The sequence below is a fragment of the Rhyacophila brunnea genome, unplaced genomic scaffold (genome assembly GCF_057557595.1).
Source record: "Rhyacophila brunnea isolate RB1 unplaced genomic scaffold, BYU_Rbru_1.0 scaffold_12, whole genome shotgun sequence".
NCBI lineage: Eukaryota > Metazoa > Arthropoda > Insecta > Trichoptera > Rhyacophilidae > Rhyacophila > Rhyacophila brunnea.
In genome coordinates, this window is record NW_028232774.1 from 2,937,291 (window position 1) to 2,961,195 (window position 23,905).

The window sequence follows — 23,905 nt, forward strand, 5'->3', positions numbered from 1 at the left end:
AAAAAGTAAAATACCTATATTAATCGTGGTCGCAATAGTTCAGAGAGGAAATCGTCTCTGTTCTGGCAAAACACACTAACTGGAGAATACTAGTTTTGAGTAATTTGACTTTGAAGTTGTTAAAATGTTTAAAATGGTCTATCATGTGAGTTTATTAAGTAATCGTAAAAAGGATGACTTTAAAATAAAGACTGTTTATTTATTAAGAAGGTTTCCAGACGGTAAAGTTTGAAATAAGGAACATTTTGGTATAACTAACTCAATATGTCATTTTTTCGAATTAGTGTCTTCTGCCAGAACAACGACGAAATACAGTGGACTGTATCGACGGGTAGGATGGCTGGCATATTGACATTGGAGATCAGTGGTGGCGAACCTATGGCACGCGTATATTTTATTTTGAAGAGAGAAAAAATATACCTATAATAATAATGAATGACAGATCGCATTGTATAAATAATAGCAGGCAAATACTCTTCAAGAATAAGCATTAAGTTTAATGTAAATATGTATTAACAAAAAAATCAATTATTTACTCACAAAATGGGTGTACCATATAAGAAACAAAAACTTGGTGTAGCTTGTAGTAATAATTCTGGCAGACTGTTTCAAAATTGGTGGACCGAAATGTATGACATAATTATTGAAAACAGTGATAAAGCTATAATAATATGTGTGCTATGTTTTGTGAGTAGTATCAAGAATATCATCATTTTTGTAATATAATTAAAAGGTTTGCTAACCCTGTTGTAGATGAACGCTTAACCTGTATATGCATTAATTTGAATTTATGTTATTGTACGGTATATATCAATTGACTTAAACAAATAACTATATAACTGACAAATTAGAAAATGACTTTTGAAAAATTAGAAAATAATGTTCTCTTCCGGAAAAAAATCGACAGTGAAATCCATTTTTACCACGTTTTTCTTAGCTCGTATTCTTGTTTGTCCGGTGGTTGTTTATCCAGTACGAATCTTGCAATCGACTTTTAACTAACTTCCCGACTAGCTAGACATTTGAAACTTTTAGAATATACCAGAACACGATGACAATGCATTCTTTTAATACTTTTAGCCATTTTTAAGTAGAATTGAATTCATTTTCAGTTAATTATTCTGTTTTGTATGAAAAGTCATTTCTGAAGAAATCCGTAATCCAATCCACTATTATTGGTTGCCAAGAGAGTGGTCCTAGCAACAAAATTATTAATATATACGTGCGTTACTATGGAAATAAAAATGACATTTCAGTATTCTATATTTGTTTGTTTGATGCAAAATAGCAAAAAAAAAATATTTGTTGACAATTGCCTTATTTGTCCTAAATTATTAATACATAGAATTGTCAAGTTTATAATATGATTTAGCAGAAAATTTAAAAAGTTCTTTTTATCTTGTAATTATTTTATTTCTTATAACGCTAGGTACTTCAAAAGCATTTTTGTAACTACGTAAAAACGCATCGCCATTAAGTTTATTTATTTAAAAAAATCTTGTTTTTATAAATTCTTTAGAACTAGTCGCAATATGAAAATTCGCTAAAATTAACACGCTAAAATAATTACGCCAGCTGATGTTAGTTTTAGAAGCAAGTCCTAGAAATAAAAATCAGTTGCACTCCTGATATGGGTATTACTGCTACCAAGAGTTCTAAAATAATTTTCCTCTGAATTGTAAGTTAAATATTTTTTACTTTACCATAAAATAATATTATTATCGTAACGATAACAAGTTTTGAAACGAGAAATCTTGATTTAATTTCTGCAAATAAATAATGAGTGTAGAATCAAACTAGTTGTCAAGTTCTATAGCAAATAATTGGATGAAATAATTATTACAACGTTTAAAACTGGTGCAGTTTAGAGAAAGTGATAGAGTTTATTTGTTGTTAAGTGTTTTTTGTTTGCTCTTTCCAATGACAGGAAGGTTTAACCGACCCGATTAACTGCAAACATGTATACTGATACTTTTCTTCCCCGTTAGAGTATACGTTGCATAACTTTGCACTCCGGCTCTAGGATGAAAATGATGTAATATATTCTAAAAATATTTTTTCACACATATTATCAATTTATTTATTTATTATTACATATATTAAGAGCGTACATAAGTGAAACGGCAAATAGTTTTCAACTGTATGTGGAACGAAATTTCGGCCACGTTCCCATTCGGAGAGCGATACGAGGTGTCCGCACGTCTATTTGTTTTGTCATGGCGTCGGATGAAAATATTCTTAAATCGTGTAAAGATGACTAAAAAACTTCACGTATGTGCTTAAAAAAGAAAACATGTCAATGAATATACTATTATTATTACGAATATAATAATAAACCTAACATAAAAAGGACGCATGTTGAATTTTTATGACAAATTATATTTCGTTCGGCTCGCGTCATTTGCACAATCCGCGCATCGCCTAGTCACGATCTTTTTAGACCATGCCTCAGCTGAGGTATAGCCTTATTACAAGTGAATAAATATCATTTGATCTAAATTTATGCTAGGTAATCATGCAAAGAGGCGTAGCAGTGTAAGTTATAAGACGTATACTCTACTTCTTCAAGAATTAAGATGGAGGGAGAGGACCTAGTGGCTGTATGTAGTTGCCAGGAGAACTTTGCTAACATTGATAACTCTTCTCTCAATGATACCAACCTTTCTCCTCCTATTCGCTGAGTGCCAAGTATTCTAACCATGACCCCCACAAGGAGAGGGCTGCTAGGGCTCTAGCCTGGGGGCCCGGGCTTAAGGGGGGCCCAGCATGGCGGATCGACGAGCCAAGTGAGATAAACACACATCACAAAATTCCACTAATAGAAAAAAAAAATTCACTTCAAGCATACTAACATTTAAAATTATGTGGTTGGGCGATGTAATTTGTCATTAGGTATTGTTTGTCGATAGTTGTCAACTCCATAATTCAAGTGGGTGTATTAAAAAGTACCCTTAATTTTACCACGAACACCCTTTGGAACACGCAACTGTAGAAAGTCAAAACCTTAGCGATAAGTAGGGGGCCCCGCTAAAGATCCTAGCCTGGGGGCCCGCATGTAGGGCCATGATTTTAATCCATAATATCTTAATACTGCATGCAGGACAATTTGATGGTGAAGTTACTTTGGTCTTCTTTCAAAAGGCTTAGTTTTCCAGAAGGTTTTTGCTACGAAAATAGTAGTGTCGCTGAGAAAACTACATAGGACCTAAAATACATATTTCGACTTTAGGTGTAAGCTTATTTTAGCTTTAGAGTCAGAGTCAGTAAATCAGCAGATTATTTTTCTTATTATCACCCTCACTCTGTCACAATGGGTTCATGGCCCCCACATCCATATATATCCCCCCTAGGCTCTATATAGGCCCCCATACATATCGCTAAGGGGACAGCGCGATGTTCTACACTTACTAGTGTTCCCTAAATGGAAGACTCCAATAGAACCCCAGGTTCCGCAAGGAAAAATTAAGGGCGTTCCGTGTATTTTTAGCGACGTTTAGTATTTTTAAATAAGCCCCGGTAAGATCATAAAAAATAATGAAAACCTAACCTAAACTGGATTATATCCAGTACATCGGCTATTTTCAAAATTTGTTTGCTGCTGGCTTCCTGTAACGTGTAAACCGACAAATACCTTGTTTTATTTAGACATGAATTTAAGTCAGTACTATACGATTGAAAGAGGTTTGACGGTCTACGCAGACGATGCGCTGCTGCTGGTCGAGGCCGACAGCAGGGCGAAGATTGAGAGCACCGTTGGCGAAGCTTTAGCATCAATTGAGGCTTGGGGTAGATTAACTAGACTATCATTCGCACCTTCCAAGACAGAAGCCATTGTCCTTAAAGGACCGAGACGACTTAGCTGTTCGAGACTACCCACAGTCCGATTCGGTGACACGAGAGTGGAAGTGTCGAAGATCGTCACCTATCTAGGCGTCAAAATGGACACAATGTTAAATTTCCTTCACCATGCCGAAACCCAAGTCCACAAGGCTGGGGTGGCCTTCCAGAGGATCGGCCGCATGGCTGGTGAAGGATGGGGCTTAAAAGTAAGGGCGCTCAAGATCGCCTACGGCGCCATTTTTATGGGAATCGCGGCTTATGCCGCCAGTGCTTGGTGCCCGCGCATTCCCAAAAGTGTCAAACTTAGAATCTCTCTTTTAAGAGGACAGCGCATCGCGCTTCTGTCCATTACCAAGGCCTACCGTACTACCTCAACTGACGCGCTCCCGGTCCTGGCCGTCATTCTCCCACTTGACCTGCATATTCAGGTCAGCGGCGCTTCAATATTGCTCCTCAAGGGCGAGGAGGCCGACGTTGGTGATTTTCACCTCGTCCCTCCCCCTCGGCTAGCTGGCGAAGGAGTAGCATTATTGAGGCGCAGAATTAGACTCATGTCGCTTAACGCGGCCATTACGACCTGGCAGCGAAAGTGGGACGAATCGACCAAGGGCCGGCACACATATACGTTTTTTCCAAACATACAGTGGCGAATGGAGATAACCAAATATCTGACTCCAGACCATTACACCAGTCAATTTGTGACTGGTCATGGTGGATTCGCTGGCAAGCTCTTCGAGCTTGGACTTGTAAGCCGTCCGACATGTCCATGCGGAGGGGAAATACAGGATGCCAACCACATCCTATGGGAGTGTCTGAGTATGTGCTCCGAACGGGAGGAAATGCTCAGGTCGGTCCAACCAGCTGTTGGACCCATCGGCCCGTCCGACCTGGTTGCTACTAAGGCCAATTATCTTGCTTTCAAAAAATTTGCGGCGTCTTACTACGGGCGTGAAGATCTCTTCACATAAATTTTGCTGCCTGTATGATTAGCTTCGTTCTTTAATTTAAAAAAAACAAGTAGGTTCATTTTCTTTTTAGTAATTTCCATGTGCTTTTTCTCTCCCTGGCACTTTGCATTAGAGTAAACTCAGTAAACTCAGTCAGAGCTCACTTTGAGCGTAGCAATCTAAGTCTTGGGCATCTTCTCCCAGGACACTCCCAGGCCAATTCTTAGATGCTTCACATCACCAATTGATGGGTCCCGTGATACTCTCGATTAAGACCGAGGGTGGTACGGGGCGGGTTTGGTGGAGGGAGTTTAACTTCAATGGTCTTCAATGCGGCGAATGGAGATAACCAAATATCTGACTCCAGACCATTACACCAGTCAATTTGTGACTGGTCATGGTGGATTCGCTGGCAAGCTCTTCGAGCTTGGACTTGCAAGCCGTCCGACATGTCCATGCGGAGGGGAAATACAAGATGCCAACCACATCTTATGGGAGTGTCTGAGTATGTGCTCCGAACGGGAGGAAATGCTCAGGTCGGTCCAACCAGCTGTTGGACCCATCGGCCCATCCGACCTGGTTGCTACTAAGGCCAATTATCTTGCTTTCAAAAAATTTGCGGCGTCTTACTACGGGCGTGAAGATCTCTTCACATAAATTTTGCTGCCTGTATGATTAGCTTCGTTCTTTAATTTAAAAAAAACAAGTAGGTTCATTTTCTTTTTAGTAATTTCCATGTGCTTTTTCTCTCCCTGGCACTTTGCATTAGAGTAAACTCAGTAAACTCAGTCAGAGCTCACTTTGAGCGTAGCAATCTAAGTCTTGGGCATCTTCTCCCAGGACACTCCCAGGCCAATTCTTAGATGCTTCACATCACCAATTGACGGGTCCCGTGATACTCTCGATTAAGACCGAGGGTGGTACGGGGCGGGTTTGGTGGAGGGACTTTAACTTCAATGGTCTTCAATATACGGCCATATATTTCCGATACAACATTTCACGGTGAAGTGTAATACGGCGAACTGCATACATACACGTTTCCGGACACGGTCACAATGATCACTTTGTAACTGTTAGCCAGCCTTCCTTCATTCGTTCATCCTCATCAAGATTGTTGGTGCCTCTGTCCCTTTTCACTGACACACTGTTCAAAACAATTAACCTTTCAAGGCTCTCTGAACCCCGGTGAACAGTGTGTCCGAAGAATAATTGCACAATACTAGTCATACAGGTAAGAAGTCATTCACTATCCTGCAGTATTAAGGCTATACTTCAGCTGGGCCACGGTCTAAAACGATCGTGACTACGCGACGCGAAGATTGTGCAAATGACGCGTGCAGAACAAAACATAATTTGTCATAAAGTCAACATGCGTCCATCTAATGTTTTGTTCTATTACTAATAATAATAATAAATATTCATTTTTCTTTTTCAAGTAAATGGGTAACGTTTTTTAGTCATCTTTACACGATTTAAGAATTAATACCCCCGTCGCCATCACGAAACAAATTGACGTGTTCCCAGCTCAACATTCTCTCTCCGAATGCCAGCGAGTCCAAAGTTTCGTCGCGCCTATAGTTGAAAATTATATTTGCCGTTTCACTGACCTGACACTGCCCAGTAAGATCCGCTGATATGTCGGTTAAAATATTTAATTAAAAAAAGGTTTTTTTAACTGTAGACTGATGGAATAGTCGTAGCAAACTAGATAGTTATCGTGCTGTACGTATGCAAATACTTGAAACAAAAAATCCAAACTCAACTGGTACGGCCAACAATGGATAAAAAATCGGATAACTTGCATCGATTAATTCGTAAAAACTCCCGAACTACAGCTGCTGTGACCTTTTGGTATGTCACTACCGAAATAAGGTATGTAGGCCACTTTTCGTGTGGCCAACCAGTCTGGTCGAACTGGCCATTGCAATAATTCGCGGCCAAAAAGTGATGCTAATTATTATCTCCCTACCGCCGTGCACTGGGAGCAGATTTTTTAAGCACACGACTAAGTAGTTGTTCTTCAGTAATCACCGCATTTACACCAATATCGGTTACTTATACAAAACGTTTGCTGTTATATGTGTAGGTACAGGAAAGACGCTGTTTCTTATATTAAACTAATTATTATATAATTATTATCGTTGCAGTAACGACAGAAAAATTACATAATATCTATACAACATACCTGTGCATCTATTCTATAAACCGCTATCGGCGGTTATCGAGGTTAGTTTATCATAATGATATTTTATTGAGGTCATGGCCCCCACATCCTGAAGCGGGCCCCCTTACCTATCGTTAAGGATAAAGGCAGTGTGACGCTCTACAGTAACTTTGTCCAAATACAAACGAGGTAAAAGTAATGTGTATTTTTAGCGATTTTTAATACATCCATTGGAATTATGGAGTTGTCGAGTATCAACACACAATTAAAAATTGCATCGCACAACCGTATATCTAAACATATTAACATTATTGAAGTAAAATAGTACCGCAGACGACTTTTTTTAAAATATTAAAGCAAATTTCTGATGTGTATGTATCTCACTTATCTGGCGACTCGGCATGCCGGGGCCCTCCAGAGCCAGGGCCCCCAGGCTAGAGCCCTGTCAGACCACCCCTTGTGGGGGCCATGATTAAAGGTATTATAATTGTTTCAATAAATTAGCCGTATAAACTGTCAAAACTGTCTATCTCGCTCTAAAAGTTAACACATCCAAGAGAGTTGCTGTTAAAACATAGCTCTTTTTGACAGTTAAAACCGTTAAATCGGTTAACTTATTGTAACAATTAACTCCCTCAAAATAAAAATATGATAAACTACCTTCGATAGCTGCCGATATCAGCCTTGTGTATAGAATAGATGCGCCAAAAGCAACAGTGAGATAAGGTGAAATAAATACGCATATCGATTGCTGAAAGCTAAACCTACATAATGAATCACTGAAATTTATTTAAAAAAAATTAAAAGAACCCAATTAAAAAAAAAAACCAATGTTGCATTTATTAAAAAAAAATATCACGTAGGTACCTAACTTAAAATCAATAGGAAAACTGAAATAAATCACTGTTAATAAAGTTATACTTACTTATAATCTTACCATTATCATCTATTATAAACCGGAGAAAAACTAATTATTAACGATTTGATTTGTATGAAACATACATTAAAGTTAAATTATCTCAAAACTAGTATTTTTTTACTTATCACACTGTTGAGTTTAGGTAGCGATACATAATTTGAAAACACCCACTAGAAATAAATCTTTGAAAATAAATACGACGCCTGACGAGATGTAAAATCTATATGCACTGGATTCAGACTTATTCTGGAAGAAAATTCAACATCTTTGGTTTAATGGATCGTTTGATTCCTCACCATTATTCCATGACAGAGGTCCTATAACCAACAAAAAAATACAATTACAACGTTGGTTAAAAAATTATAACCAACGACTTATTTAGATAAGTCATATATGAAGCGGCTAGTTTCAAAACCCTAGTGCAGTACAGTAGTAAAGTACCTAGCTTTGAGAAAACTGAGAAAAACTCATATCTATTAATTACATAAATCTGTAAAACTTATGTATTTATTATTTGATTCATACATTCTAAAGAGTATTTTGTTTAATATCTTTTATTCACTTTTAGAATAGGTATTTCACAAAGAGAATTAAAAATCAAATAATGATTTTCATTTTAGGGGACTTCGAAACTTAGCTATCATTTTAGGGGGTTCTGAAACTCATATATTTATCGCAATGCATGAAGAAAACGCTAAAGGCGTCTCATTGTTATTTTTATTGGAGAAAAAATAAATGTCGGTAAAAGTTAAAAATATATTTATTCAAAAAATAGTCAAAGTAACTAAAATTATCAATAAAAATTATGTTAACAACATAAAATTAATTGAATATACTTACACAATTTAAAAACACCGAGGACATATACCTATATACCTACCAGAAAAGACCTTTTTTAAAAATTTAAAAAAATACTCCGATGGGACTCGAACCTGTAACCACTGAATTCGCGCCTGCGCGATTGGCTTATTTATCAATTCCAGGGGTATTTGAACAACACACCTGACCATTTTAGCGGGTTTTGAAATTTACCCTAATTTTTGATCATACGTATTGACTGTTTTTGGCGTTTTTAAAGCTCAATCTTCGGCCATCATGTAGGTATCAAAAATATCTGTCTAAATACATCTAATATAATACATCTAACTAAAAATTGTTCAAAACCCGTTTTAGGGGATTTGAAATTAGGCGCTTCATATTCCAGGGGTATTTGAACAACACACCTGACCATTTTAGCGGGTTTTGAAATTTACCCTAATTTTTGATCATACGTATTGACTGTTTTTGGCGTTTTTAAAGCTCAATCTTCGGCCATCATGTAGGTATCAAAAATATCTGTCTAAATACATCTAATATAATACATCTAACTAAAAATTGTTCAAAACCCGTTTTAGGGGATTTGAAATTAGGCGCTTCATATTGTGTTAGTCGAAAAATCGTGCCCCTGATGGAGGCTTAGCGGTCTGCATCTTGGCAGGAATATTGGAAAAATTGCCGCGGATTGCCATTCGCCTCATCTGGCCACGGTGCATCACTCAAGGGCGACGGCATTGCAAAAGTCATGCAGCGGACAGAATCGCGCGCTATTCATGGCACTAAAAGAATCACAAGGTGACCGGTTTTGCTTTAAAAACAAACATAACTGGATCCATTATACTTACTATAAATATCCCGGTGTTGTTAATTAACTTGGAGACAGCCGTTTTTTTTCTTTCCATTGCTGCTTCATCACACTGGTTTGATGAAGTACCGTGCTGGTATGCGGAAGGCTGTGTACTCCACCCCCATCCGGGTCTATCAGATCTCGAATCCTGGACAGCAGTATAACAACGTTACTCCAGTATCTCTTAGGTATCTCTTATTTTCTACTGAAATCGTTAAAATTGATCGAATCATCTTCATGCGCACACAAAATTGGGGGCATTTTCGGGTTGGACCCCCACAAGAAAGAAAGAAATATCTAATTATTAAAGTAAATGGAATATTATTTATTCGTGGAGGATCGTTGCACGGATGATTTCGCTGTTGAGCAACCTTCTCATCGCTTCAATATTCCTATGCGATGCGGCATGTCTAAAAGACAAGCAAGACAGTCAAGACAGATAACACAAATGAAAATTGACGGTATTAATATTATTATGACCGTTAGCTACGCCCATTCGATAACCGCTTGTACATGAGAAAGCTCGCAATAGCTGTGTATGTGAGCAACCATATACCTGCACGCCAGGTGTTAATCGCTAGACTCAAAGTGCGGAGTGTCTGGGTATGTGGAATGTACCCGTAAAAGTGTGTTATTCCCCGATTGGGAAACGTGGTTAAATATGGAAGCATGCTAGATTTTGTTAACCCCGTTTCCTCCCACCGCATTAAAAAATCAATAAAAAATATTACACTTAGATATATTTTTTAAATTGTGACAATGACATATTTTACGTTAAAACAGTTACCCTACGGCCTACGATATTTCATTATTCAAAAACAATCCTAATTTTTACATTTTCTATTTTTTCAGGATATCCCGGACATCAGATTCAAATCCCTGCACAATACATAGTGAAACATCCTATTCTTAAAGGTAATTGTTACATATTATAATTTATACAATACAGTAAAGTTGTCTGTTTTTGTGAAAACCGATCTAATTAAAGGGAGTGTATCAAATAGGATTAATCTATTAACAAGCATCTATTAAAACCAATTACTTATATTAATGTATGCCAGGGTTGACGAAGCTTTTCACATACGCGTAAGAAATTTCCCAAATATTATTTTTGAAGTTATACTACTTTAGGCGCGTTTGTAAAATCAGATTAGAGTGTATTTTTGGCGTGTGACATGGAACACATAATTTATTTTTACACACAAAAATAAACGCACTCGATTGGATTCGAACCACCGATTGTTCGGTTATCAGCCGAACGCACTACCATTACGCCACAGTATGATACTCCAATCATGACGATTACACAGTATAATATTATAGTTTAGAATTGTTCCGTTGCCTAGGCAGCGAATTTATTATTGTCGGCCATTTGCAATTTTTTACGTAAACAAACTATTAAACGTCATAGTGGCAGTTGTTACTTTAAAAATAAAAACAACGATAAATAATTATATAATTTAGTAATATAAGATAAAGTGAATAGAAATAATTCAACGGCGTTCCAATAAGCGGTCCTTTTTCTTGAGTGTGTAATTTAACAAGATAATTAAGAGCTAGTCGAAGAATCTAGGTTATCACAAGTTTTGTTTTGTTACGCCAAAGAAGTATAACTTCTAACGCGCGTACAAGTACACACACCGACTTTTTTAAATTACGCCATACATTTCGGTCCACCAATTTTGAAACTGTCTGTCAGAATTACTACTACAAGCTCCACCAAGTTTACAGGTACAGCTATTTTTGTGGATAGAAATGAAATCGTTTGTCTTTGTATTACTTAGTTTGATTCTTTGCGCACAAATTGACACCAGAATTGCTCCATTCGGATGAGGCATTCTCTCTCTACAGTGGTCTCAAGCATTGCAAATCGATCAAAATCAGAGGTTCGCCGCGCGGCTTCTCTCGCGCCTGATGAGGTTAGTGCGATAATATTATATGTGACGTTAAATCCTAAGGACCGACCTATGTAATTATATATTTACATTAAACGTAATCCTTATTCTTGAAGAGTATTTGCCTGCTATTTTTATACAATGCGATCTGTCGCTAATTATCATTATAGGTAGGTATATTGTTTCTCGTAAAAATAAAACATTAGCGTACCATGGAAAATCATTTCGCTTGCCACTAGTGGCACGCGTGCCATAGGTTCGCAACCACTGATGTATGCTGTACTAATATCTAACAAGCATGTCGTGTGCTGTATTGAAGTTATTTATAATATGTACCCTGGGACAATGCTGTCATGTCTCATTCGATATATTTTTTTTAATACTCAATATGACAATACGCACGCAAACAATAACAATAAAATTAACTACAAAACTAAATAATTTGGACCATATAGAATGGAGCCTTAACACACGATCTCGATAATGACGTTTGAACGCATTTACATTTACCGAACAAATGAAGCATGATTAATTTGATGAACTGCACAGATAGTAATATAATATCGTTCTCAAGTAACTGCTAACTTTTTGTTATTCATTTGTTTTTATTCTGTTTACTTGCTTGTGTTCAGTTATAAATAATTTTACAGATTTCCCAAATATAAATAATGGTGTTGTGTTATTGGCGGCTTATCTATTGCAAATTGACAATTAAAATTATATCATAGAAAGTGTGACATTCTGTTTAAGTAACCCTGCAATGAGAAGTAAGTTGTAGCTTATTTAATCAGTAAACAAGGGGTCCTTTTTTGCTTCACTTTTATAAAACGTCTATTGTCTATATTGGTGAAACACAGTAGCGAATGGTGGAGGTAGGCTGTAAAGATCTGACATAAATAGTGCATACTAAACTTTGTCAATGAAACGTTTTTGTTTTTATTGAACATGACGTATGATGTAGATAGATAGTATTTGTTAGTTTTTAAAATTCAATTCAACCCTATATTCTCAAAGCCATAGTGGATAATAGTCAAAAAATATTCGTTTATCTATAAAATAACTTAAATAATATATGTCATTAAATGATACATAATTTTAGATATTTTAAACATCGAAGAATATTTTTTATCAATTATGGTTTGATTTAGGCAGGGTTTAATGAATTAAAAAAAAACTAACCAACGCCATGTGTATTATGTATTCTTAATTGAACGAAAACAGATAAGTATGACTGAAAAAGTGTGCACTATTTTTGTCAAATCGCCCGTAGCATACCTAAACTATTATGGTTTAGCTTAGGCAGGGTTTAATTTTTTTTTAAAATAACCAGCACCACCTGCAAATTGTATTCTTAGTTAAATGAAAATAAATATGTATTACTGACGAAGTTTAGTGTGCACTATTTATGTCGAATCCTATTAACAGCCTACATCCACCACTTGCCACTGGTGAAACATTATTAAAACACATTCAAAGTTGTGGTAACTTGGTAACTATACCTACTGTTAATATCTTTGATCGGTTTGAAAATATATTATCCGACGAAAACGTATTATAATAATATTATAAGCATCTGTGTAATATTTTAATTGAGGTAACTGTCAATTATTCTCGGTGGAGAGACATTTTCATTGAAATATTACAAAATATAATTATTGTATTAATATGTGAAATTTAAGGTGTGGTCCACGTAAGTAAATGTATACATTGTTAAGTGATAGGTACAGGGCTTTGAACCGAAAACCGGAAAACTGTTATTTTGTCGGAACGAAAACCGGAACCGAACCGAAGCGGTATGAACGCCTGTGGGTCTATTCTATACTTATCGAGCGCTAAAGTGATAATATAGTGATAAATATTATCAAACTTAGGGTAGGTTTGTATCAAAGTATTAACACGTATTGTAACAATTACAATAAGTTGGTTGTATTGTTGCAATAAGTGCTATATTTTAACAACACCTCTCTTGCTTCTGAGGTCTCGGCAATGACATTAATATGGACGAAGCATCTGGAAAAAAAATAACACTCACTTTTTTGTCGGGTCTGCCGAATGGCATAATCTGTTCTAACGCCATTACAATAAATGTGATATTGGTATAAATTCTCGAAGCTTCTTGTCGGGTCTGCCGAATGGTTCGGTTCGAACGGGTTCGCTCAAACGAACATTGATACTAGAAACACTGTTCTAACGCCATTACAATAAAGGTGATATTGCTATAAATTCCCGATGCGTGATATCGCATAATGGATATTGCGTGACGTCTACCTATGCAGTGCGAATGTTACGTTTGAATTTACTTGCTAGCTACTGTACTGAGTGAGTCGTCCATTAATAATGTCATTGGGTCTCGGTCTAAAATGTATCACATGGAAGAGAGGTGCTGTTAAAACATAGCACTTATTGTAACAATTATAACTATAAGCAACCTTGTGTATAGAATAGACCCGCTGAAAACGTTCGCACGAAAGGCACTGATGTACTGATTTCCATAAGTATGGTTAGGAGCTATGGTCTGTATGGGCGATGTTGAAATACGGTCGCCAAAAACTACATCGATGTAGGCGCGAAAATTGCCTCTGCCTTACTTTATGGGTAGAGTAGGGGTTTCCTGAAATCATAGAAAATGTCCCAAGGGTTCCGCCAAACAAAAAAGGTTAGGAATCACTGCAATAATACATCGGTATCTTATTTTATGTTGGTTAATTACAATTCAAATATTATATTTTTATAAATTATAATATTTCCTTCTGTAGCACTAATATCGTTATATGCCCGTGACATTTTAGAGAATTCACATTTTGTCAAAAATATCATATATTTAGGAATCATTAACATAAAAAAAATATGAGTTTTTCCCAAATAATGCTGTCTTTCCATATAAAGCTTTCTGTAATGTGTAATAAAGCACATAATCCAAAACATGTTATGGCAAGATCTACATTTTTTTTTTCATTGTGTATTTTTCACTTATTTGTGGTTTTTCGATACTTCGACTTGTAAAACGACATTTATTATTATTCTTGATATAAGTAAGATTTGTTTTTTTAATATTTTTTATAAATTTAGTACTTTTTGTTGGTACAGAATGCTGCTTTAAAAATAAAATAGAATTTTAGAACCTTGTGACAAAATAAATAATCCAGTTCCTCTGTGTATACTGTATATTATAATATGATGTATGTGTGTGTGTAATATATTATAATATATATTATGCATAATTGTGTAGTCATTAAATTTATGTAATCTCGGATGAAAAGAAAAGAATAATATTGCAGATATAATTTTAATATAGTTTCTATAACAATCAAAATATTTTTCACATAATTATGACATTAATTATATCCACATATTTGATTTCAGAAGTAAAACTTAAAACTTTATTACAACAAAATATGAGACATTCGAATATGGACATTATGGTATTTTACTTTCAGAGTTAACATTGATAAAATGAGAGCCAACCAGGGCGAGATAACAAAAACCTTGAATTGTTATTTAACGCAGAAAAAATAATGAAAATCTTGAAAATCATATCTGAGATAGGTAGAGTCTATTCTATAAGCAGGGGTTCAGGTCACGTCGTTCGCGGACGGAGAGCATGGTGCCATCGCGTTCGACTGTTGAGAAGTATTATACATATATGTATGCCAATATTAAAAAATATAACAATGATTAGTTTTAAAATAATCGTCATTCATTATTTGCTTCTTCTGTAAAAAAAAGTGAGGTTATGTATCAATCAGCAGTGTTATATGTGTATTTTAAATAATTCCAGTGTTGCAGTGTCTAAATACACTATTTCATTGGATTTTAGGACAAAAATTTAATAATAAAAAAAAAGTAGATCACTGCAAATTTCTGGTGTTTCGGGTAAAACCCCATTGCTCCAGTGCTCCGTGCTCCTGCTCCAACGCTCTGGTTTAAATTAAACAATGGAACTTGACTATCAAAATAATATGTATTAATTCCCATCCAAAATAATAAATCACCTTTCACAATAATTAGTTAACATTCCTTATTGATGCATTATTATGTTCGTTATGAATGTTATGATATATGGCATACAGATAATATTATATGTGGATACATATTATATAATAAGTATATAAAATTAATAGAAAAAATAAGCCAATATTATTTTAAAATACAAACCGATTATGGAATATTAATCTGTCATCTTTTGTGGGCAAATCCAAATACGAAATAAGCATCTGACCAATTAAAATATTTTTCAGGTGTCGGCCATTTTTTTCGTTTACTTGACAGGTGCAAAAACTAAATAATTATACTTTGTTATATCTTATAATTGGAGTGTAATCCCAAATATGGTCTAAGCCGGCCATTTCTCATTTCGGATTCAGTCGACATTGCGAAATCTGCTGATTTATTCTGTTTGCGACTAGTTTCCATGAAATTGTCTAACTATGTTTTGACAGCTCGCTAAGCTTTTTTTTTTAAATATATATGGCAAACTAGGTTGAGTCAATTATGCCAATATATTGTATTCTTAAAATTCTAAATAATGTTAGTAAATATGCGCAAAACTGGATATTTATAGAGTATATAATTAAAATGTATTTATTTCCATATACATTACAACTACTTATAAGTTCAAGACCACGTTCTATTATTCCAAGTTCTATTCTGTCTTAGGCATAAAGCCCACCAAAAAAGGCCTCGATGCGCTCACTACTGAGTAGGCCCCCTCCCACCCGCGCATTACCCTTCACCTATGTAATAAGGGGCCCAAGAAGCACAAAATAATTATTATTATAAGCGTCTCTCATAACATAGCAATACAAATATTATATTATTTCGGGGCTTGTAATTAATATTCACGATGACATTATTCTACCAGCGAAATATCGGACACGCAATAAAATTAAACAATGAGTTCTCTGTTATTAAATAATGGCTTCTCGCCCGTCGATCGACGACGCTTCCAGGGCGTGATTTTGCTCGCCGCGTTCAATGAATGGACTACGTTGTATTTTCGTTCATTCGTATCGCCGAGAAGCCAAAAAACGATGACTCATGGGGCGGGCGCGCATAATGCGTCGTCAAATCCAGTGTGCGCTGGCGTATTTAATTACGTTGTATTTTCGATGATTTACGCGCCACTTGTGAAATTTTGCGCGAGAGCCCCACTTGCTACATGAAGAATGATATGACTTACAAAAGAATAAGTAGTAACATAACAACGTCAACATATAACATATATATTTTTAAACCTGGGTGAAAACATTATTTATTTAAAAATAAAATATTGTGTACATAACATGAGATTTAAATTGAAAAATAACTGAATATCTTCAAAGCGAATGTGCTGTAGTCCAGCCATATCAGTATACGGCCCGTTTCAGACGGGACACCGGTGTCGCACTCGTATATAATAAGGAGACCTTTGTATTCAAATAAAGGGGCCTTTGTACTATGTTTATGAACACCCCAGAGCTAATGAGTCAACGCGTGTCCGGTACACTTTTCCGCCGCCAATACACTTGTTTCTATTACCGCAGCCAGTTGTATGTCCTAATTATAACGCGAAATTATGCGTTGACTCATTAGCTCTGGGACGTTCATAAACATAATGCAAAGGCCCCTTTATTCGAATACAAAGGCCTCCTATATTATATAGAGCGCGATACCGGTGTCTCGTCTGAAACGGGCCTACGTCGCCTGTCTTCTTATATGATCAAGGGTTGCATACATAGCGCACCTCTTTCCTCCGACATTCCATGTATGTGGCTGATCCAAAGAATTTGCATTTCTCGGGGTTTGGGGCAGGTGTATGCGGTACCACAGTATCCCCGCCACCTGATCTCGGATGCATGGGCCGGTGGGTCGAGGAGTTGTTGTGTACGTTGCATGTGGCCATATGACCCCGCGTTGTGTGCATACTGCATACTACGAGCGAAAGACCTGGTCTTCCAAGCACGGTAACATCTAGATTGATCCCAGACGTTTGGACTTCTCAGTTCATAATCGAATACAGTGGTTTTGTCCCCAAGCTCTGTCAGCTTGCTAAGCCTAATAGAATCACCGACTGTCTTACGTGGCGATCACATCTTGTAGGAGTGTCTCCATATGTCAGTTGGAAAGGACGAGCTTTCCTCAGTTGCACCGGTTGGCTATTGAAACTTAGTATCAACGACAGAAAATTTCTCACCACTCAACAAGTTTGCGCCAAGGTCTTCTCTCGTTGGGGATTGACCGTGATATATTATATCAGACAGTGGCGAAGGGTGGAGGTAGGCTGCAAAGATCCACCATAAGTAGTGCACACTAAACTATTTCAGTCATACATATTTGTTTTCATTGAAATAAGACAACAATTTACAGATGGTTAGTTTTTAAAATTCAATTAAACCCTGAGAAAACCAAGCCATTATAGATACTTATATATAAAATGGTTTATCTATAAAATATCTAAAATTATACAATTAATTAAAAATACGTATGACTAAGAAAGTTTAATGTGCACTATTTATGACGGATCTTAACAGCCTACCTCCACACTTCGCTATTGATATCAGTATAGGAATCACGCACACTCTAGTGTTCGAAAAACAAGGTTTTGGGAAGTTGCTCCTGGGACACTCGCAATATAACTTGAAGCATGCCTAACGTTTGTTGCTCCACAATACCTATACGCCTGTTTAACGGCAGGTGGTGGAGGGAAAAGCAAGTCTTCCCATTTTTATTTTCTTGGTGATCGTTTCACTTCATGAAGCTAATATGGTTCTTCAAGTCTACCTCGATCTCCAAATACCATTTTATAAACATATTATATAATACGTTGGTACTTATATAAAAACAACAATAATAATTATTTAGTTATTCATTTTGCTAAATTCTTAAACCAATACATACATTGGCTTAATGTCTTATAAACAATAAAATCAAATATTAATGATCAAAATAAATGTAAAAGATTTAAATTTTATTGCGACAAAATGCATAATTATCTAAGTATCCGACATATATATATATATGGAAAATAAAAAATACTTGCATATAAATGTATTCATGTTTACCTACCACATTTTATTAATTGGCTGGCATATCCTTATTTTTTTTAATATTCATTGTAAAATCACCATAGTAATCATTATGAAATAGATACATATAAGCCCATACATAAATGTGTTAGAGAAACATATTATGTGTAAATTTAAACAATCGAAAACCTGATTAACAATGTAATATTAATTACATCATAAATCACCACCTAATAACTGCCGAATACACTTAAAATATTAGGTAAATCTTATTTGACATACAAATATTAATCGTATATTTATTAACAAATAGGTTAGAAGGAGTGGCTGTGAATATATCCACGATAACAATATAAATTACTACTTGTATTAAGACATCTAAGTTTATAATAATTTATTTATAACCATGTATTGAAAAACGCTATCAAGGGGGCAAGCGATCTAAATAGAGACAAGTTCGTACTTTTGTCCGTTACTGACGGCAGTGGCGAAGGGTGGAGGTAAGCTGTTAAGATTTGACATAAATACTGCACACTAAACTTTGTCAGTCATATTTATTTGTTTTCATCGAATTACGAATACAATTTGCTGGTAGTGCTGGTTAATTTTTAAAATTCAATTAAACCCTGTCTAGACCAAACCATAATAGTTAAGGTATACTATGGGCGATCCGACAAAAATAGTGCACACTTTTTCAATCACACTTATTTGTTTGAATTCAGAATAAATATTACAAATGGTGTTGGTTAGTTTTTTTTAAATTCATTAAGCCCTGCCTATCCAAACCATAATCCATAAAAAAGATTCATATATCTATTAATTATCTAAAATGATGTATTGTTTAATGGCATAATTTTAGATATTTTATAGATCGACGAATATTTTGTACTATTACTTACTATGGCTTATATTAGGCAGGGTTTAATTGAATTTTAAAAACTAACAAACACTATCTACACATTGTAGTCTTAGTTCAATGAAAACAAATACGTTTGACTGACAAAGTTTAGTATGAACTATTTATGTCAAATCCTAACAGCCTACCTCCACCCTTCGCCACTGACTGACGGCAACGAGGAATGAATATTGAAAACGTCAACTGTCATTAAACGCAGGAATATAAGTAGATACGAGTACCTCACCAATAATACACTAATCTTGTGTCTGAATCTAGGCAGTATTCGAACGGTCTCGATCAAAATGTCATTCAGTAAATAAAACAAAATCGAGAGCCGTTGATAAAAAGTACTTGGCTTATAATATGTATATAACTTGATGGCCTCGTCTCGCAGCTTTTGCCCTGGCAACCTACCGCCCCAGGGTTCGATTCCCAATCTACTTACTTATTTATTTGCCAGACCGTGCCGCATACTTCAGTATGTGCTTTCTAGCCAATGCATTGCTCTCTGCCTTTTTATGGAGATGTTAGTAGATATCTTTCAATTTAGTGTATCCATATTTACAAGGCTTTTATCTTATAATGGAAAAGCTTTTTGCTTTTATGTCAGTGTTTCAGTATAACCGAATTAGGATTTAGATGATATATGGAAACGTTTGTAAGTTACGCATTGAAATATTTCGTATATTATCTCTGGGAGTTATACAGACAATGTGTGTTCTTTTCCAAAACCGACTCTTTCCAAAATTGGCGAACATTAGTTAACTGTGCAAGATTGTAAATGTTTGTGTCAGGCAGCGGTTAGATAGGTATATTCATTTTTCTCCAAATCGATCGAAATCTGTGTGATTTTTCTGTTTGAAATTGCGATTTCTTCCAAAACTGAGTATTTCCTCTATGAAGATTTGATTTTTTTATTTTTTCCAAAACCGGCTATTTGTATTATTTGTAACCAAAATCGACTATTTCCATTAAACCGCTATACGCACGCGATTTATTCCATAATGTAATATTTCCATAGACAGAAGATTTAATTTTAAAGAGAAAATTTATTTAAGATGGTACCTACTTCAGTGAAACGGCAAATAATTTTCAGCTATAGGTGCGACGAAATTTAGGTCTGGCTGGCAATCGGAGAGCGAAAGTCAAGCTGTGAATACGTCAATTTGTTTTGTGATGGCGACGGAGGAATTAATTCTTAAATCGTGTAAAGATGACAAAAACGTTACCCATTTACTTGAAAAAGAAAACATGTCAATGAATATATTATTATTATTAGTAATAGAACAATAAACATAACATTAAATGGACGAATGTTGACTATTTATGACAAATTATGTTTTGTTCTGCATGCGTCATTTGCGCAATCTTCGCGCCGCGTAGTCACGATCGTTTTAGACCGTTCCCCAGCTGAAGTATAGCCTTAAGGCGAAGTCTTCACTGAGCCTTTTTTAAAGAGGCACCTAGCGGAAAAATACGAAGCTTGCAATTTGAGACATTTTTTTGATAATTTACAATTTCAACTGTATTAATGAATAAATATGTATCTGAAAACATTAAAAATAAAAATATTTTTTATTTTAAGTCAAAGACAAACTTACAATTGTAAAAAATGTAATAAAATGTGAATTTGTTCTATCGGACCGCACCCTATTATTACATATATTTTATGGTCATATTTATTATTAAAATTTAGTTTATTAAGTTTTCTAAGCATCACCTAAGCGATTTTTGACTAATTCATAGTTTTAATATTTTTTATATCTATTTTAAAAAACATCGATTTTTATAAAAAATATAAATGTGTATAACTTGAAATCCTTTTTATTTATATCAAATCAATTATTCTTATAAATATAAATAAAATATTTATATTAATATAAATAAAAAGGATTTCAAGTTATATCTACACATTTATATTTTTTATAAAAATCGATGTTTTTTAAAATACATATAAAAAATATTAAAACTATGAATTTGTCAAAAATCGCTTAGGTGATGCTTAGAAAACTTAATAAACTAAATTTTAATAATAGATATGACCATAAAATATATCTAATAATAGGGTGCGGACCGATAGAACAAATTCACATTTTATTACATTTTTTACAATTGTAAGTTTGTCTTTGACTTAAAATAAAAAATATTTTTATTTTTAATGTTTTCAGATACATATTTATTCATTAATACAGTTGAAATTGTAAATTATCAAAAAAATGTCTCAAATTGCAAGCTTCGTATTTTTCCGCTAGGTGCCTCTTTAAAAAAGGCTCATTGAAGAATTCGCCTTAAGCATACAAATTCTTATATTCCAAAACTGACCATTTCCCAGGAAATTTAAAATTTGGTTTTTCTTAAATATATATTAATCTATAATATGGACTAGTCCAATTTTTCGGAACACGTAAACAGTGACAGTACCTATCGTAATGCATTAATATTTAAGAACTTTTAAGTATCTGTAATAGAAAATCGATTCCTGAAAGAGTGCAAAAATGAAAAAAGTCGAACTTGGTTATTATGAGAAAGATGGGACAGACTGAATTTGCTCGTTATAAGCGTTACTCGTTATATAAGAGAATATGTATTTTTAAATGAGCGGTCACATTACACAAAAAGTCGAAAATAAAAAAATCTGAAAACCATCGTAAAAATCCCCGAAACAAGCATGGCATTCATAATCTGCAAAAGAAGTTTATTGTAATGAACGCTGGTAGGTATCTACGGACTTCACAAACCTTGAATTTTTTAACCATATGCGTGGATATTTTTTTATTATAATCGGCGAAACACCAATTAGGTAGGTACTTAGACACTTAACTAGTGTCATAAACGTAATCCGACCCTGCCCTTAGACAATAGATACGATCGGATTAAATTGCTTAGGCTCGAAATGTTTTTAAAAGATCGACACATTAACAGTATTTTAGCTCGGTATATGGGCTCGATATAATATAGGAGGCCTTTGTATTCGAATAAAGGGGCGTTTGTACTATGTTTATGAACGCCCCAGAGCTAATGAGTCAACGTGTGTCCGGTATACTTTTCTGTCGGCCGCTACATTCTCAAGCCGCCGATACACTTGTTGTTATTACCGCAGCCAGATTTATATTCTAATTTATAACGCGAAATTATGCGTTGACTCATTACCTCTGGAGCGTTCATAAACATAATACAAAGGCCCCTTCATTCGAATACAAAGGCCTCCTATATTATATCGAGCGCGACACCGGTGTCCCGTCTGAAACAGGCCTAAGTTGCTCGTTATATATTATGTCAACCAATGTTTCCTCATTACATCCGAGATCTCGCTATGTCCGAGATCGTAATAACCGAGTTCGACTGTAGTTAGTTTGGAAACCTTTATAAACTGTTCTGTTTCGAGCGCTGATCATAATATATAGTATATTCATCTGCATTCTACGATTAGTAAATAAGCGAATAAACATACACTTGATATAAAGTGAAAATGTCGTTCACTAAGAGATACTCCGCACTACGATATCACGGGAATTATATGCATCGCGCATAAAAGCTGTTATTAGGGAGGGTGATTGATGTCTACTTTCTTCCTTGGGGCAATCTATAATGTTATTAGATTTGTTTTGACTTAGTTTAACGGCAAAACGACGAAGATAAGAAAATCAGAGCGTTTAATCTGTCTTTCAAGTCCAATCTGTAATTGAATAAATTAACAAGTCACATGCAAGCTTGACGTTAGAGCAGTGGTCTCCAACCTTTATGTTACTACGCCTCCCTTTAAAAAAAAATCTAATCTTGGCGCCTCCCCCCATTTATTTCACTTTTTTAACACACAAGTTTTTACTACTTACTTATATCAAATTCATTTTTTAATTAATTTTTTTTTCATGCGACGAATGAGCTTGTTTATTACCACAATCAATTTTAAAAGAAATCAACCAAATTCATCATCGTTCATTGACAAAAATTAATGGATTCTATCATGAGCTCCACATAGTGAATAGGGCCCACAGGCCAGGATCTTTCACCCATATATTAAAAATATTTAATAGCCTTGAAACAAAGCAGCGCCGCAGGCGACTTTTTTTACTATTATAAAATTATATGAAAAATGCATTAGCAAACTAACCAAGAACTCAGGAAATAGATTTTTGTTTGCTTCAATATATCTGGCGTAGAAATCATTTAAAAGTGGAGACATGTATTATTGTTATATTATATTAAAGAAATCACGTCAAAAACAATTAAAAAAAATATATCACACCCTGCCTACACGCTTCAGTTGACACTTTAGCTACGAGTGACATTTAAATTTGAGGTTATTGTTTTCATGCAACCAGCGGTCGTTTTGTGCATTACCGAAACAGAGCGTTTGCAAAAGCGCCATTTTTAAATTTCTCCGCTCCAAATATTTTTTTAATAGGATTTAAATATATGTATTATTTATTAAAATAAACATTCATGCACTGAATTTTCACTGTTACGTTAAGATATGAACTTTTATTTATTTGTAGATATTATGGTATAAAAAATAATTTATTCAAAAATTTTGGCGCCTCCCCTGGCAATAGATCGCGCCTCCCCTGGGAGGCG

General features: G+C 35.0%; 1 protein-coding gene across 1 annotated transcript in view; it reads left to right on the forward strand.

The window, feature by feature from the left end:
• The window catches only part of LOC147077658 (uncharacterized), a 207,133-nt gene that overhangs the window by 98,920 nt on the left and 84,308 nt on the right, over window positions 1-23,905 (forward strand). The window contains exon 3 of the mRNA XM_085960663.1: window positions 10,386-10,448. The gene's annotated coding sequence lies outside the window, so the exon portion shown is untranslated. The remainder of the gene's footprint in view (window positions 1-10,385; window positions 10,449-23,905) is intronic.